Consider the following 11,796-nt stretch of genomic DNA (forward strand, 5'->3'; position numbering starts at 1 on the left):
AATGTATATATAATTATGTTTCCAAATTCCAATAAGCAGAAGTGAATATTAAATATTCAAGAAGATTTATACAATCCTTTATGATTAACAGATGTAATTGATTGACAACAACTTTCTCTCTTCTTTTTCAGTCATTCCTGCAAGTCAGCTTCTACAAAAGTGGTCTGTGGCTTCAAGGACTGTATTACTCTAGATTGGCTCCCACCCATGAATAGTGAAGGAGACTGTATTTTAGGACAGTTTGGAGAAACATGAGAACCTGGCAAGCCTATCATTACTCTCCTGTTTATATTTTCAAGTCTATCACTAGTCCTTCTTTCTTGTTATTTTACAGTAATTTAACTGATCGATCTCAAGTCAAATGCACGAGAAATGTTTACATTTCTGATATTATCTTCAGAGATAAAAAATATATTATAAAAAATTGATATCTCATAAAAGACACAGCAATCAGTGTATCTGGCGCTGGAGAAGCAAGTGGTTCCTCTAATCCTGCATTTGCAAGAGTTAATGAGGATTAAATGACAGACACTGTTAGGCCCCGCTGGGTAAAATTAGTTCCTTAACACGTAATCAGATAACTATTGTCATTCTGAGCCACCAGGGAGGGTCAGAGACCTCAGAGTAACTGACTGTTCTTTCACCATTCTATCCCTGGCGTGGACTAAACGTAGAAGAGTGAAAGGATTGGAAGATGAGTCAAAAGGATCTTTGTGGAGATCAGGCCCCAGACCAATTGGAATGGAGCCGATGCAATACCAATGCTATCATCCAGACTTCCTTCACTGTTGTAGGGTCCATCCATCCTGAATATACACTACATAGGACCAGGCCAGAGACTAAAAATTAAGACATGAAAACAAAACTAATCCCCCCACACACGAAAGAAATATTTTCTAAAATAATTTGTGCTTCAAAATAAATATACATATATTTATAATATACTTATATATTATGAAAACAGTTTGGAAATCAGGGCAAGAAAAATAAAAATCACTAATAGCCTGAAGGACAAACTTTCTTTCCCAAGTATGTCACAAAAGCATGACTCAAACCAAACTCACAATTAATGAGGCTCAAGGTAGACAGGCATCTGAAAGTGTAAAAACAATATTTGATGAACAAAGATTGTTTTCAAATGTATCAGAATAAATAGCATTGTCGAGATAGAATACACAATCCAAACAACATTAGCATGAGCTTTATTCATTAAAGTAATGAAGTGTCACTGGTGCATTTTACAATCTGAAAGCCTAGACAAAATATTGAAGAAATGAATCTGACATGAAAAAAACATTTTAAATGCATGTTCTATAAGAGGAAACCTATCAATCTCCATTCGGGGGAATTTAATCTGTTCACAAAGTTCACCTTGCCTATCAGGCTCACACAGTCTTCTGTCCTAGAAAGAGGGAAAGAGTCCGACTTGGTCCGCACATTCACCCTTCAGTACAAAACTGAAGAGACCCATTAGTTGGGTACCAATAAACATTGAGAACACCATGGACTACTACTAGGGACTGCCAGAACATTTCCTGGCTGTCCTGGTAGTAAGTTTCCTTCCCTTCAGCCCTTGATTGGTAGGGTTAAATATATAAGCATTCAGTTTTATGGGAGGGCCATCACTAACATCTTTGTCATGCGTCAAAGCAGAAGTTCAAGGGAGTGACTGAGAAGAGGGATGCATACTTTGATAAGATGATACTTCCTCAATGATGATAAGCTTGGGCAATAAAATTAAATAAATCTTCGTTTCCATTTTCTGCCTTAAGCAGCGCTACCAACGGAATCAATCTGATGACATCTGATGACATCAATCTAGATCAGTGTTTCTCAAAGTGTGGGGCGTATGGGTATTGCAGGTGGGGCGCAAGCAATTGGATGAAATTAACCTTTTTAAGCCTGTCGTTTTAATGCCTGTTTGTTTTGCATAAGCCCCGGATGTTTAAAATGTCTGCGGAACAGTGTAAACCAGGGCAAATCACGATCGGCCACCCCCCCCCCCCCCCCCCCTTCAACAAATCACGATTGCCACCCCAACCCCCCCGTCAACAAATCACGATTGCCAACCCCCGTCAACAAATTACGCGTCCGCCACCCCCCCCATCAACAAATCACGATCGCCACCCCCCCCCCCATCAAATTATGCGTTCGACCCCCCCCCGTCAACAAATTACGTTCGCCACCCTGGGGATATGGGACAGGTGGGGCATGGAATTTCCCCTTTCTTATGAGGTAAGGAATGATAGAAAAAGTTTGAGAACTACTGATCTAGATGAATTCTTTTATGCAGGGACTCTGTGGGTTTTTAGCCATAAACAACAATTGTGTTATACAGTTTCTCATTACGTTGAATGGGATTTAAGTAGTAAAGCTCTTTAAGTGTAGCAGCTTTATAAAGTCCCCAAACTTGCTATTTAGATTGAAACTACATTGTGTTAAATGGAATTTGGGGTTTTATACCTTAGTTTCTGTCTAAATATGTAGCTAGCTACATGTAAAGAGCATTTCGCTTACCCTAGGGTGACCAAACGTCCGCATTTCACGTCCTGTCCCGGGACATGTTCGCATTTCACGTCCTGTCCCGGGACATGTCCGCATTTCACATCCTGTCCCAGGACATGTCTGCATTTTACATCCTGTCCCAGTACATGTTCGCATTTCACGTCCTGTCCCGGGCGTCCCGGGTTTTTTTTTTAAGTGAGGAAATGTCCTGGTTTTTTAATTACCTTCATTGGACCATTAAAACTTTAATTTTCAGGCACTAGGGCACTGCGCACGACGCTGCGTATTCCGTAATCCCTGAGCCGCGTCAGTGAGGGCAGCCCTTTTCTTGAAAATATATTACGACTCCAGTCATTATTTGTTTATTTGTTGCATGCGTGTTGATATAAATATTCAGCTTTACTGATAGAGTCCAGTTGTGCAGAATTCTGACTCCTCGGCAGAATCAGACTCTCCTCATTTGCATGCACATAAATATGCTACAGATGATATCCGGATTAAAATTAAGCCCCTTATTAAAAGGGTTAATATAAAAAGGGTTATATTATTAAAATAGCCCTTGTTGAATATAGAGATATGTGCTTTATGTGGAAATGCCAACACATCCAGATAAGTCACCAAAATAAAGACGTTAATCAGTCCTGCGAGTTAACTTTGAGAACTCTAATTTTGTCCTAACTAGATAATTAGACAGACATAATTAGGGAATATTTGAAAAAATCGTATTCAAAAAGAAATGTTAGGTTGTTCGTAAGACATGTAAGGTTGACAGTAATGACGAGGAACAAAGTAATACTGTGATGTCCCGTGGTCAGAGGTGAACTTCGGTATAGCAAGTATGTTACTGCTACAGGCCTGAGAATTAAAAAAATATATGCAAAGTGTTTTCAAAATTCTTAGCATGAAAGACATTCGATCCCCAAAAGTGCTACAGTAACAACCAATCTTAGGTAGATGACATTTTATTGAAAACACTTAAACATCCACAAATAAGTATGTCTTTTTTTATACAGATAATGCTACGCTGTTTGCCATCATGGATTATGCATAGAAACAACAGAAATCGCAAATATCATCTGTAGCATCTTTATATGTGTGCAAACGAAGGGAGTCGGATTCTGCCGAGTAGTCGGAATTCGGAACAGCACCGGTCACCGTAATGAGAGACTGTATGACGCTCAATCAGAGCACTCCGATATTTTGTTCAAACCTTATCTGTGTGTCTGCCCCTCAGTTACAAATTTTCTTTCCCACTCTTCTTATTAAACTTTGGAACTCTTTCCTGACACCCACGTGTTGTGAATCTGTTATCACACTGCGGTCTGAACAGATTTATAATGCTGTGTATGAACCCTGGTAGCTATGTCTGAAGATGGTATCAAAACCTTTACACTGTATAACAACTCTTGTGAATAACAACCTGCAGGTTTTTAGCCAGAAACAAGAGTTGTGTTATAGTTGTAGTTGTATTCACTTCTCACTTAAAATATAAAGGAAATTGTAATTTGATTTATATCATAATATATATCAATATCGACCGATATGAAAAAAAGTATTGTGATAAGATTTTTCCCATATCGCCCAGCCCTACAAAAGACTTTGTAACAAACACAATGGCAAAAAGCGAATACCTTCTTTTTCCTGACATAGACAATATGTTCTTAGTGTGGCTTAAAGAATCTCCCGGTGCTTCACTAAAGCTCCATGGGACACAGGATACCATGGATTGGAAATTTTAAGTGTAATATTTAATTGCTTGATTTTCCTGAACAGTTTGGTCAAAAATTCTAAAACTAATCGGATTGGATGAATCTTGGTAAGTGGTAAAAATTTTAAATCAGTGCTTTTACTATATCCAGGTTTTTCAATTAGTGGAGCAGAATGGCTTTCGTGTATTTGGTAGCTAGAGGAAGTTTGTATGGCCAGGCTTGGTTCGCAGTGGTGCTTCCACACAAACAACTAATGAAGGGTTTTCCCAGTATGGGTATCAGCTTAATTGGGAGTTGAGGGACTAACAGGATTATGCATTTTATGATTACATGACAGGTTTTGTTGCATTTAAAGAAATGTTTTTTTAATTACAGAGATGAGCACAAAGCTCATCCCATCGTTAAGCAGGGACTCACTGTATTCAGTTCAGTAGATATATGCGGCTTATAGCCCGGTGCGGCTTATACAACATTTTCCATTTTAAAAAAACTTGGTAGGTGCGGCTTATATTGAGGTGCGCTTTATAGTCCAGAAAACATGGTACTTTGTTTCCACAATGTTTTTTTTTTTTCTTAGTTTTTCTGAAACACAACAAGTTGCATTTTGGAATGACCTTATTATTGCATCATGTTTTTGATCTGAGTTTGTTCTACAGAATAAAATGTCTGAATGAGTGCTCATCCCAGACTGGTGATTCCATAATTTGCCATACTTTCTGAAAGATTAAACTCCACTTGTTTTCAGAGTTCACTGGAATGAACTTGTACATAAACAACTCATTATCAAAGAACAAAACAATGGAATGTTTGGGCAGCGCCAACCTAATAGTGGCATCAGAAATGCACCAAGACAGTATCAACAACTTTCTGGCCATTATAGACTGGATGACCAACAACCATGTCATTTCCCTCAACATTTGAATAAAAAAATAAGTTGCGGCTAGTTTCAGCATGTTCAACCAGGTGTATTTGAAGACAAAAGTTCCCCAGTTTCTGCATTCAGTAACACAGCAGTGGGTTCAGATACAGGGAAGTATGCCTCAACTTCACTTTCATAAAACATAGGACGACAACAGACACAGTGGCAGTCGGAGAATCAGTAGGATCTATGTGCCAGCCCATGGTACCTGGATTCAGCTTCAGTCTCTTCTGACCTCATCTCAATCCAGCAAGACTTGCTTTGATATGAGGTCTGCATTCAGGACCTGCTCAATCCACCTCTTTACCTGCACCTCATGGTATTTACACAATGGTACAATATTGTCTGCAATAAACAGTTCCTCCAATGCGGGACAAGCTGTCAGCTCACCCAAATCAAATTTAGAGGCCACTGGCACACCCCACCAGCATAAAGACAAAACTGCCACACAAGCAAAAAACAAAAAAGTGCAAAGCCAGCAAGAAGCACAGGGACAAACACCCACTGCTGTTATAGCCTGGTCTAGGCTCAGAAGACAAGAGTCCACTGTTCTCATGCATCATTTGTTTTTATTTAGTAGTGGGGCAAACATCAGGAGCCAGCAAGGTCAAAATAATACACACAGTTATAAAATAAACTGATATAAAAAAACCTCTGAGTTACCTCCCCAAACCAACAAAAAAAAAGCAAAACAGAAACACATACATACTTCCGTCACTCCCTAGTGAGAAACAGAAGAAATCATCTGCTCCCTACTCCCAAATATCCTAAATCAGGGATTCTCGACTGGTCTCAGCCTGGGACCCACATTTTCTTGTGGTCGACCCACTTTTAAAAGATACAAATGTTATAACAAATTAAAAGGGTAAACATTTGGTGGTAACCATGGCAACAGGAATGGTTTGCATGTCTGACGCATGCCTCTCTTTTTCAAAATCAGAATTTTATTTTCTTTTTTTACAATCTGTCCGTGACCCACCCAGAACGAGTCCTAGACCCACTTTTGGATCGCGACCCACCAATTGAGAATCACTGCCCTAAATGAACATTACATGACAAAGCCAGTAGGACAAGGCAAAATGCAATCAGGACCAGCTAACAGTTTACTGACAATAAATCAAGGAATTTCACAGCAAGCAACTGACCATAAACAAGACGTGCAGCAACAGTCAGTAAACAATTTGGCACAACTTTATACCAACAACAGACAAGCAGTAGCCAATCAGAGACAATCGACCGGAACAGGAGGCAGAACCAACAAATCAGGGAAAAGGACTGGGCAAGATTGTCTATTCCTGGATCAGACAAAAACACACACGCAACAAATAATGACTGGAGTCGTAATATATTTTTTCATAGAAATCTGCTTCTAAAATATATTAATAAACACTTTGCTCAAGTATCTGTGGCCTATGCGGGAGGCACCCCACAGGACATAAATTATACTGGGCTTCTTTTATGAAGCCTAACATCACCATAAATGAGTGTAGAATATGCACTCATCAGTCCAAAGAGAATAATCGCTTAGAAAATGAATGCAATTGAATACAATTTCCATCTCCAGTTGTTCAACAACAGTTAATCTTGACGTTAATTAATCTGGATGGCAAATTGGGTTTTTTTCCCCCATCCACATCGATCTACATTACTTGGAAGACCAAGTCACTTACAGCAACAGCTGCTGAATCGTGGCCACTCCATTATAGACCCCAGCCGGCATCCGCAAGTACTCATATAATCTAAATCAGGGATGGGCAACTGGCGGGCCGCACACGGCCCTCATTCTCACTCAGTGCGGCAAAATAGATCAATAATAATTTAATAATTAAAAGAAGACAAAAAACGATATAGCAGGACTTTTTTGTTCTTGTCACGTAGGGCTACGCCCCCCTCTCCTAGCTGCATAGTTGCCAGGTTCGCGGTTTTCACGCCAAATTGGGCTTGTTTGAAAGTCCAGCCGCGGGTAAAAATTCTGGGGTCGCGGGGTGCGGTTTTTTGGGCTACTTTTGAGTTGGGCTACCACGGGAGTTACAAGTCAACACTAAGAATCGATCGCGATATAATACTTAATTTGTCTCCATTTTACACTCGCCACCTTCCCTCTGTCTGCCACACCTGTGTCGTCATTGTGTTCAGTTGTGTCTAGTTTAGTCCTGTGTACTTGTATCCAGAGTTGTATAATTCAGGTTCAGAAAGTAAAAGTCCTCACCAGGATTTTGCTCAGGCTTCCTGGATTGTGTTGATTCCACTAATTTTACCTGGATTGCTAATTAGAAATCTAGCAAGCTTGAGCAAAATCCTGGTGAGGACTTTTACTTTCTGAACCTGGATTATACAACTCTGCTTGTATCTCTGTGTTTCGCCCGTTGTCGGTTATTTGTGGTTTGTTCGGTTTTGTGGATTATCTGTCATCGCTGTTCTGGTACTTTCCATCTCCGTTGTGTTTCTCCGTTGTGAATGGCTCTCCTGTTACGACTCCTGCCTGTCCTGTTGACCACTTGGACGGCTCTCCCATTTTGACCCGTGCCTGTACAAACGACTTCGACCATGGAATTCCCCTTATTAAATCTCGCTCTTCTCAGTGTTTGTGTCCGCCTCCTCGCTCCGCAGTGCGCTACGCGTTACAGTTCTTTGATATGAAGGAGTTCAAATTCCTTTTTGCACTTTTTTATTAAGCAAATGTTTTGTCTTTGTTGCTTATTAAGGACATGTTAATGCATTTATATGCAGAAAATAGATGTATGTTGGTGCAATAAACATACAGATCTGAATTAATTTTAAATGTGTTCTTATTGAGAATAATTAGTAGTGTCTTTCATATCCAATTATTTGAAGTGCGTGGTCATGTGGCCCTTCAATGATAGTGCTGAAAATTTTTTGGCCCTCTTTATCATGGAAGTTGCCCATCCCTGATCTAAATGGTGTAGTTAAAGCTGTCTTTGGTGTGTCTCATTCTATTTAATGATAGCCACTGCCTAAGTCAATTGTTGAGACAATTTTTTTTTTCTTCTTAGAGCATCAAAACTGGTATTGAGTAGGTATAATCTGTCTGTATGGTAGCAGGTACATCATCTGTCAAATTGATCTTTCGCTATTTGTCCATATAACTAAAATGCCAAAATCCTCATCCTCAGAGACAAATATATTAGAGTGCATGTTAGGAAAATAATTATATATAACACATACACAGTATTTACTGTATACAGAACTGTGCAAAGGTTTTAGGCAGGTGTGGGGGGAAAATAAGAAAGATTTCAAAAATATAACATGTTAATAGTTTATTTTGGTCAATTACAAAATGCGTGGTGTACAAGTGGGTGTACAAAAGAGAAATCTAAAATTTGTTGTGACCACTTTTTGCCTTCAAAACAGCATCAATTCTTCAGTGTTTTGATGAAACTTGTTCAAGTTCCTTAAATAACTAACCACAGATAATCTGTGAATGTAGGTAAAACCTCTGTTTTCCTTCCCCAATCAAGGGATGCACGCCAAGTTGTGGATGAATGGCTTCTAATTTTTGTTTTCCACATTGCAATGAGTATGGCAACCACAGAGTACCAGTTGAGTCTCATCAGCGCACGTTCTCAGCAGTTCATAAACTGCTTTGCCATATTGATTATAATTAGTGCTGTCAATTCCAGGTGCCGCAATAAAAAATCCTCACCAGGATTTTGCTCAGGCTTCCTGGATTGTGTTGATTCCACTAATTTTACCTGGATTGCTACACTGTAAAAAATTTCAAGTCTCACCAACTAAAAAAATCTTAGTGACCCGTTGCACCAAATTTTTTTAGTTGGTCTAATTTAAGCTCTGCAAATTGCAAATTTTAAGCTCTGCTGACAACTACAGAATTCAGTCTAATTAAAGAAAATAAGTTGAGCCAACAGAATGTTATATATTAACCAAATACACCTAGTGAGTCCAACAAAATGTTTTATGTTGTTCCAGCTACAATTGTTTAGTTCAGGTAATTATTCATTAGTATCCAAGTTGCCTGAACTATACATTTTATGCTTTATGAAGTAAATTCAAACCAAAATGTCAAAAATATTACCAAACAGGCATATGAGAGCTGCTTTATAAATGTAATAAAAATTGAAACGTCGTCGAGTCAGGAGGACAAGAATGAGCCATGACACCAACGTTAGCTCAATGCTAATTTATTAGCAATACGCTAACGGCAAAAACACACTGGTTCTAAGGGAGGGGGGACACTAACACGCATACAACACACATCCAGGGAAACGGGAGAACTGACCGCGGAGCTGTATGTGGTTGGAAAAAGTATCTTAAAAAGTACTTAATTAGAAATCGATTGGGCTTCAGCAAATGCTTAATTACTACGCAGTTCTAGCTAGCTAGGTAGCTAACGTTAGTCCGCATGCTAACAGTTTGCCGACGTATGGTAAAGTTAAATTCCAAACGGACAGTTAACGCGTAACGACATTAATCGGTAGCTTGTCCTTGCCAACCACAACAGTATTAACACTAACATTACTAAACTCATAGCAAAGTTAAACACTGAAAAACAACTTGTTGGCTTAGCTCTAGTTTTGATAACTATACGTTTGGAAAATATGTTGAAATACGACCTAGTTCAAATTCAAACTCAACAAACACCACCAAGTTAGTTGTGTTAGCTTAGTAAAGATCCACATTAACTTCACTCAGTGAAAGTTTGAAGTCCTCTAGATAAACGGTGAAACGCTGGGTCTTCATTTTAGTTTTGGTGCAGAAGGCGCCAAGAAAATCTTCTCTCGAGCATGCGCATTAGTTACACCACTACCACTATTGCTCGCCCAACAGTTTTTTACTTTGGACTTGACATGTTGACTGAGAACCATAATGCTCATTCACTGAACACAAAATATTAAGTTGAATGGTAAAAATGCAGCAGCTGGTGGCACAACTCGTTTTTTGTTTTTGGAGTAACTATTTTTATGTTTCATGCTTTGCCCACATAAATTTTTATATTCACAGAACATAAGCAAACAAAGATTTTTTACAGTGTAATTAGAAAATCTAGCAAGCTTGAGCAAAATCCTGGTGAGGACCTCTAATCTCGGCACCTGGAATTGACAGCACTAATTATAATGTAAATGCTCAGGAGCGTTTTCTCAAAGTACACAATTAATACAATTATACAGACACAACTGAGGGGTACAAAAAATACAATGACGTATATTTTTTTTACCGTAATCTTAACCATTCAAAATAACCGAGCGAAACAATGCAAAAGTATATTGCAAAAGTGCTGGTACATCCGAGAATTACAGCTGTTCGGACCATGTGACGTTTTATTCTAAAAGCTAGGTAGCGAACTCTTAGCGTTCACTTTTCTCATGGTCGTAACTCAACGTATATTAATAAGATGCTTAATACAAAAAAATCAACAAAAATAGAACTTGCTTACCTGCAATGACTATGGAAGGATATCAGTTCACAAACTCATCAGCGCGCGTCTGTCCGTATGGAACAGGTTAACGTTACCAAAGCTAGCAAGTAGCTATTATACATAAAGTAGTGCAGAGAACAACTTTTAAATATTTTTGATAAATTTAAAAACTAAAGAACAGGGGTGGATTTCCCGATAACGAACGATCTTAGAAACTTACGAACGCGAAATTTACGAGTGTATCCCAAAAGCCTTCTTAGTCTCCAAATTTACGAACGAGTTCTAAGTAGTTCCACGTTGACTCCGCCTCTGCAGCTGCACTGGAAAAGCTCCGCTAGTCGAAAACCGAACCACCAATTTACATACATTTTTTTCATTATTACGACCCAAAAGTATCATTGGCAAAATGACAATCATAAAAAACTAACAACTAATAAGTGTAGAAATGTCAAGTATAAGAAAAAAATAAGAACTCTAAAATTATTACCTTTGCAATTCTGACCGATCGTATATCAAGGGTAGGCTATAAATAGGGCACACAATTAACCTTTCACACCTCATTCAAAACCATGGATATAACACAAAGAAAACGAAAATATCTGTCGACGGAGCTGAGCCAAATGGTGGTCGAAGTGGGAAAAAACAGAGCAGCAGTCCTGAGGCATGTCCAGGGCCTTCCTGTGCTCAGGCCATGGAGGGAGATCCACCTGCAACGACTCCTCAAAATACCTGTGGGTGCAGCATGGAGCGTGTTGCGCTAGAAAAAGAAAGGCTGCAGCTCAAAAGGGAAAAGCTCCTCCAACAGGAGAAACACCATCAGGAGCTTCTGGAACAAAAGAGGACCAAACTTGACATCATGGCCAAGCAGCTGGCAGTAGCGGAGTACCAGATTAGCAGGCCCTCAATATCCGTACCAATTATATTGCCCTCTGAACAAGGTAAGATACTTAACCAAGTAACAATAGTAAATGTGAATATACTTTACTGAATTTTCACTAAAACATATATGAAATAACTCCCATTTTGTGGCACTGACATTAATAAAATTTTCTTTCCAGATCCCAGTACTAGTACCAGTGGGGAACCGTCAGGTCAGGGCCCTCTACGCCCTCTCAGAGGGCCTAAAATATTCTTAAAACATTATATATATAATTATCCAATTTTATTTGATCTACTTACAGTTTACAATCGACATCTAAACAATTACAAAAATATAAGCAAACAAATTATTACTGGGGTCTATTCAATCTGTGTTGGAAGGTGAGGGG

Source organism: Brachyhypopomus gauderio, chromosome 8 (assembly GCF_052324685.1).
Source record: "Brachyhypopomus gauderio isolate BG-103 chromosome 8, BGAUD_0.2, whole genome shotgun sequence".
NCBI lineage: Eukaryota > Metazoa > Chordata > Actinopteri > Gymnotiformes > Hypopomidae > Brachyhypopomus > Brachyhypopomus gauderio.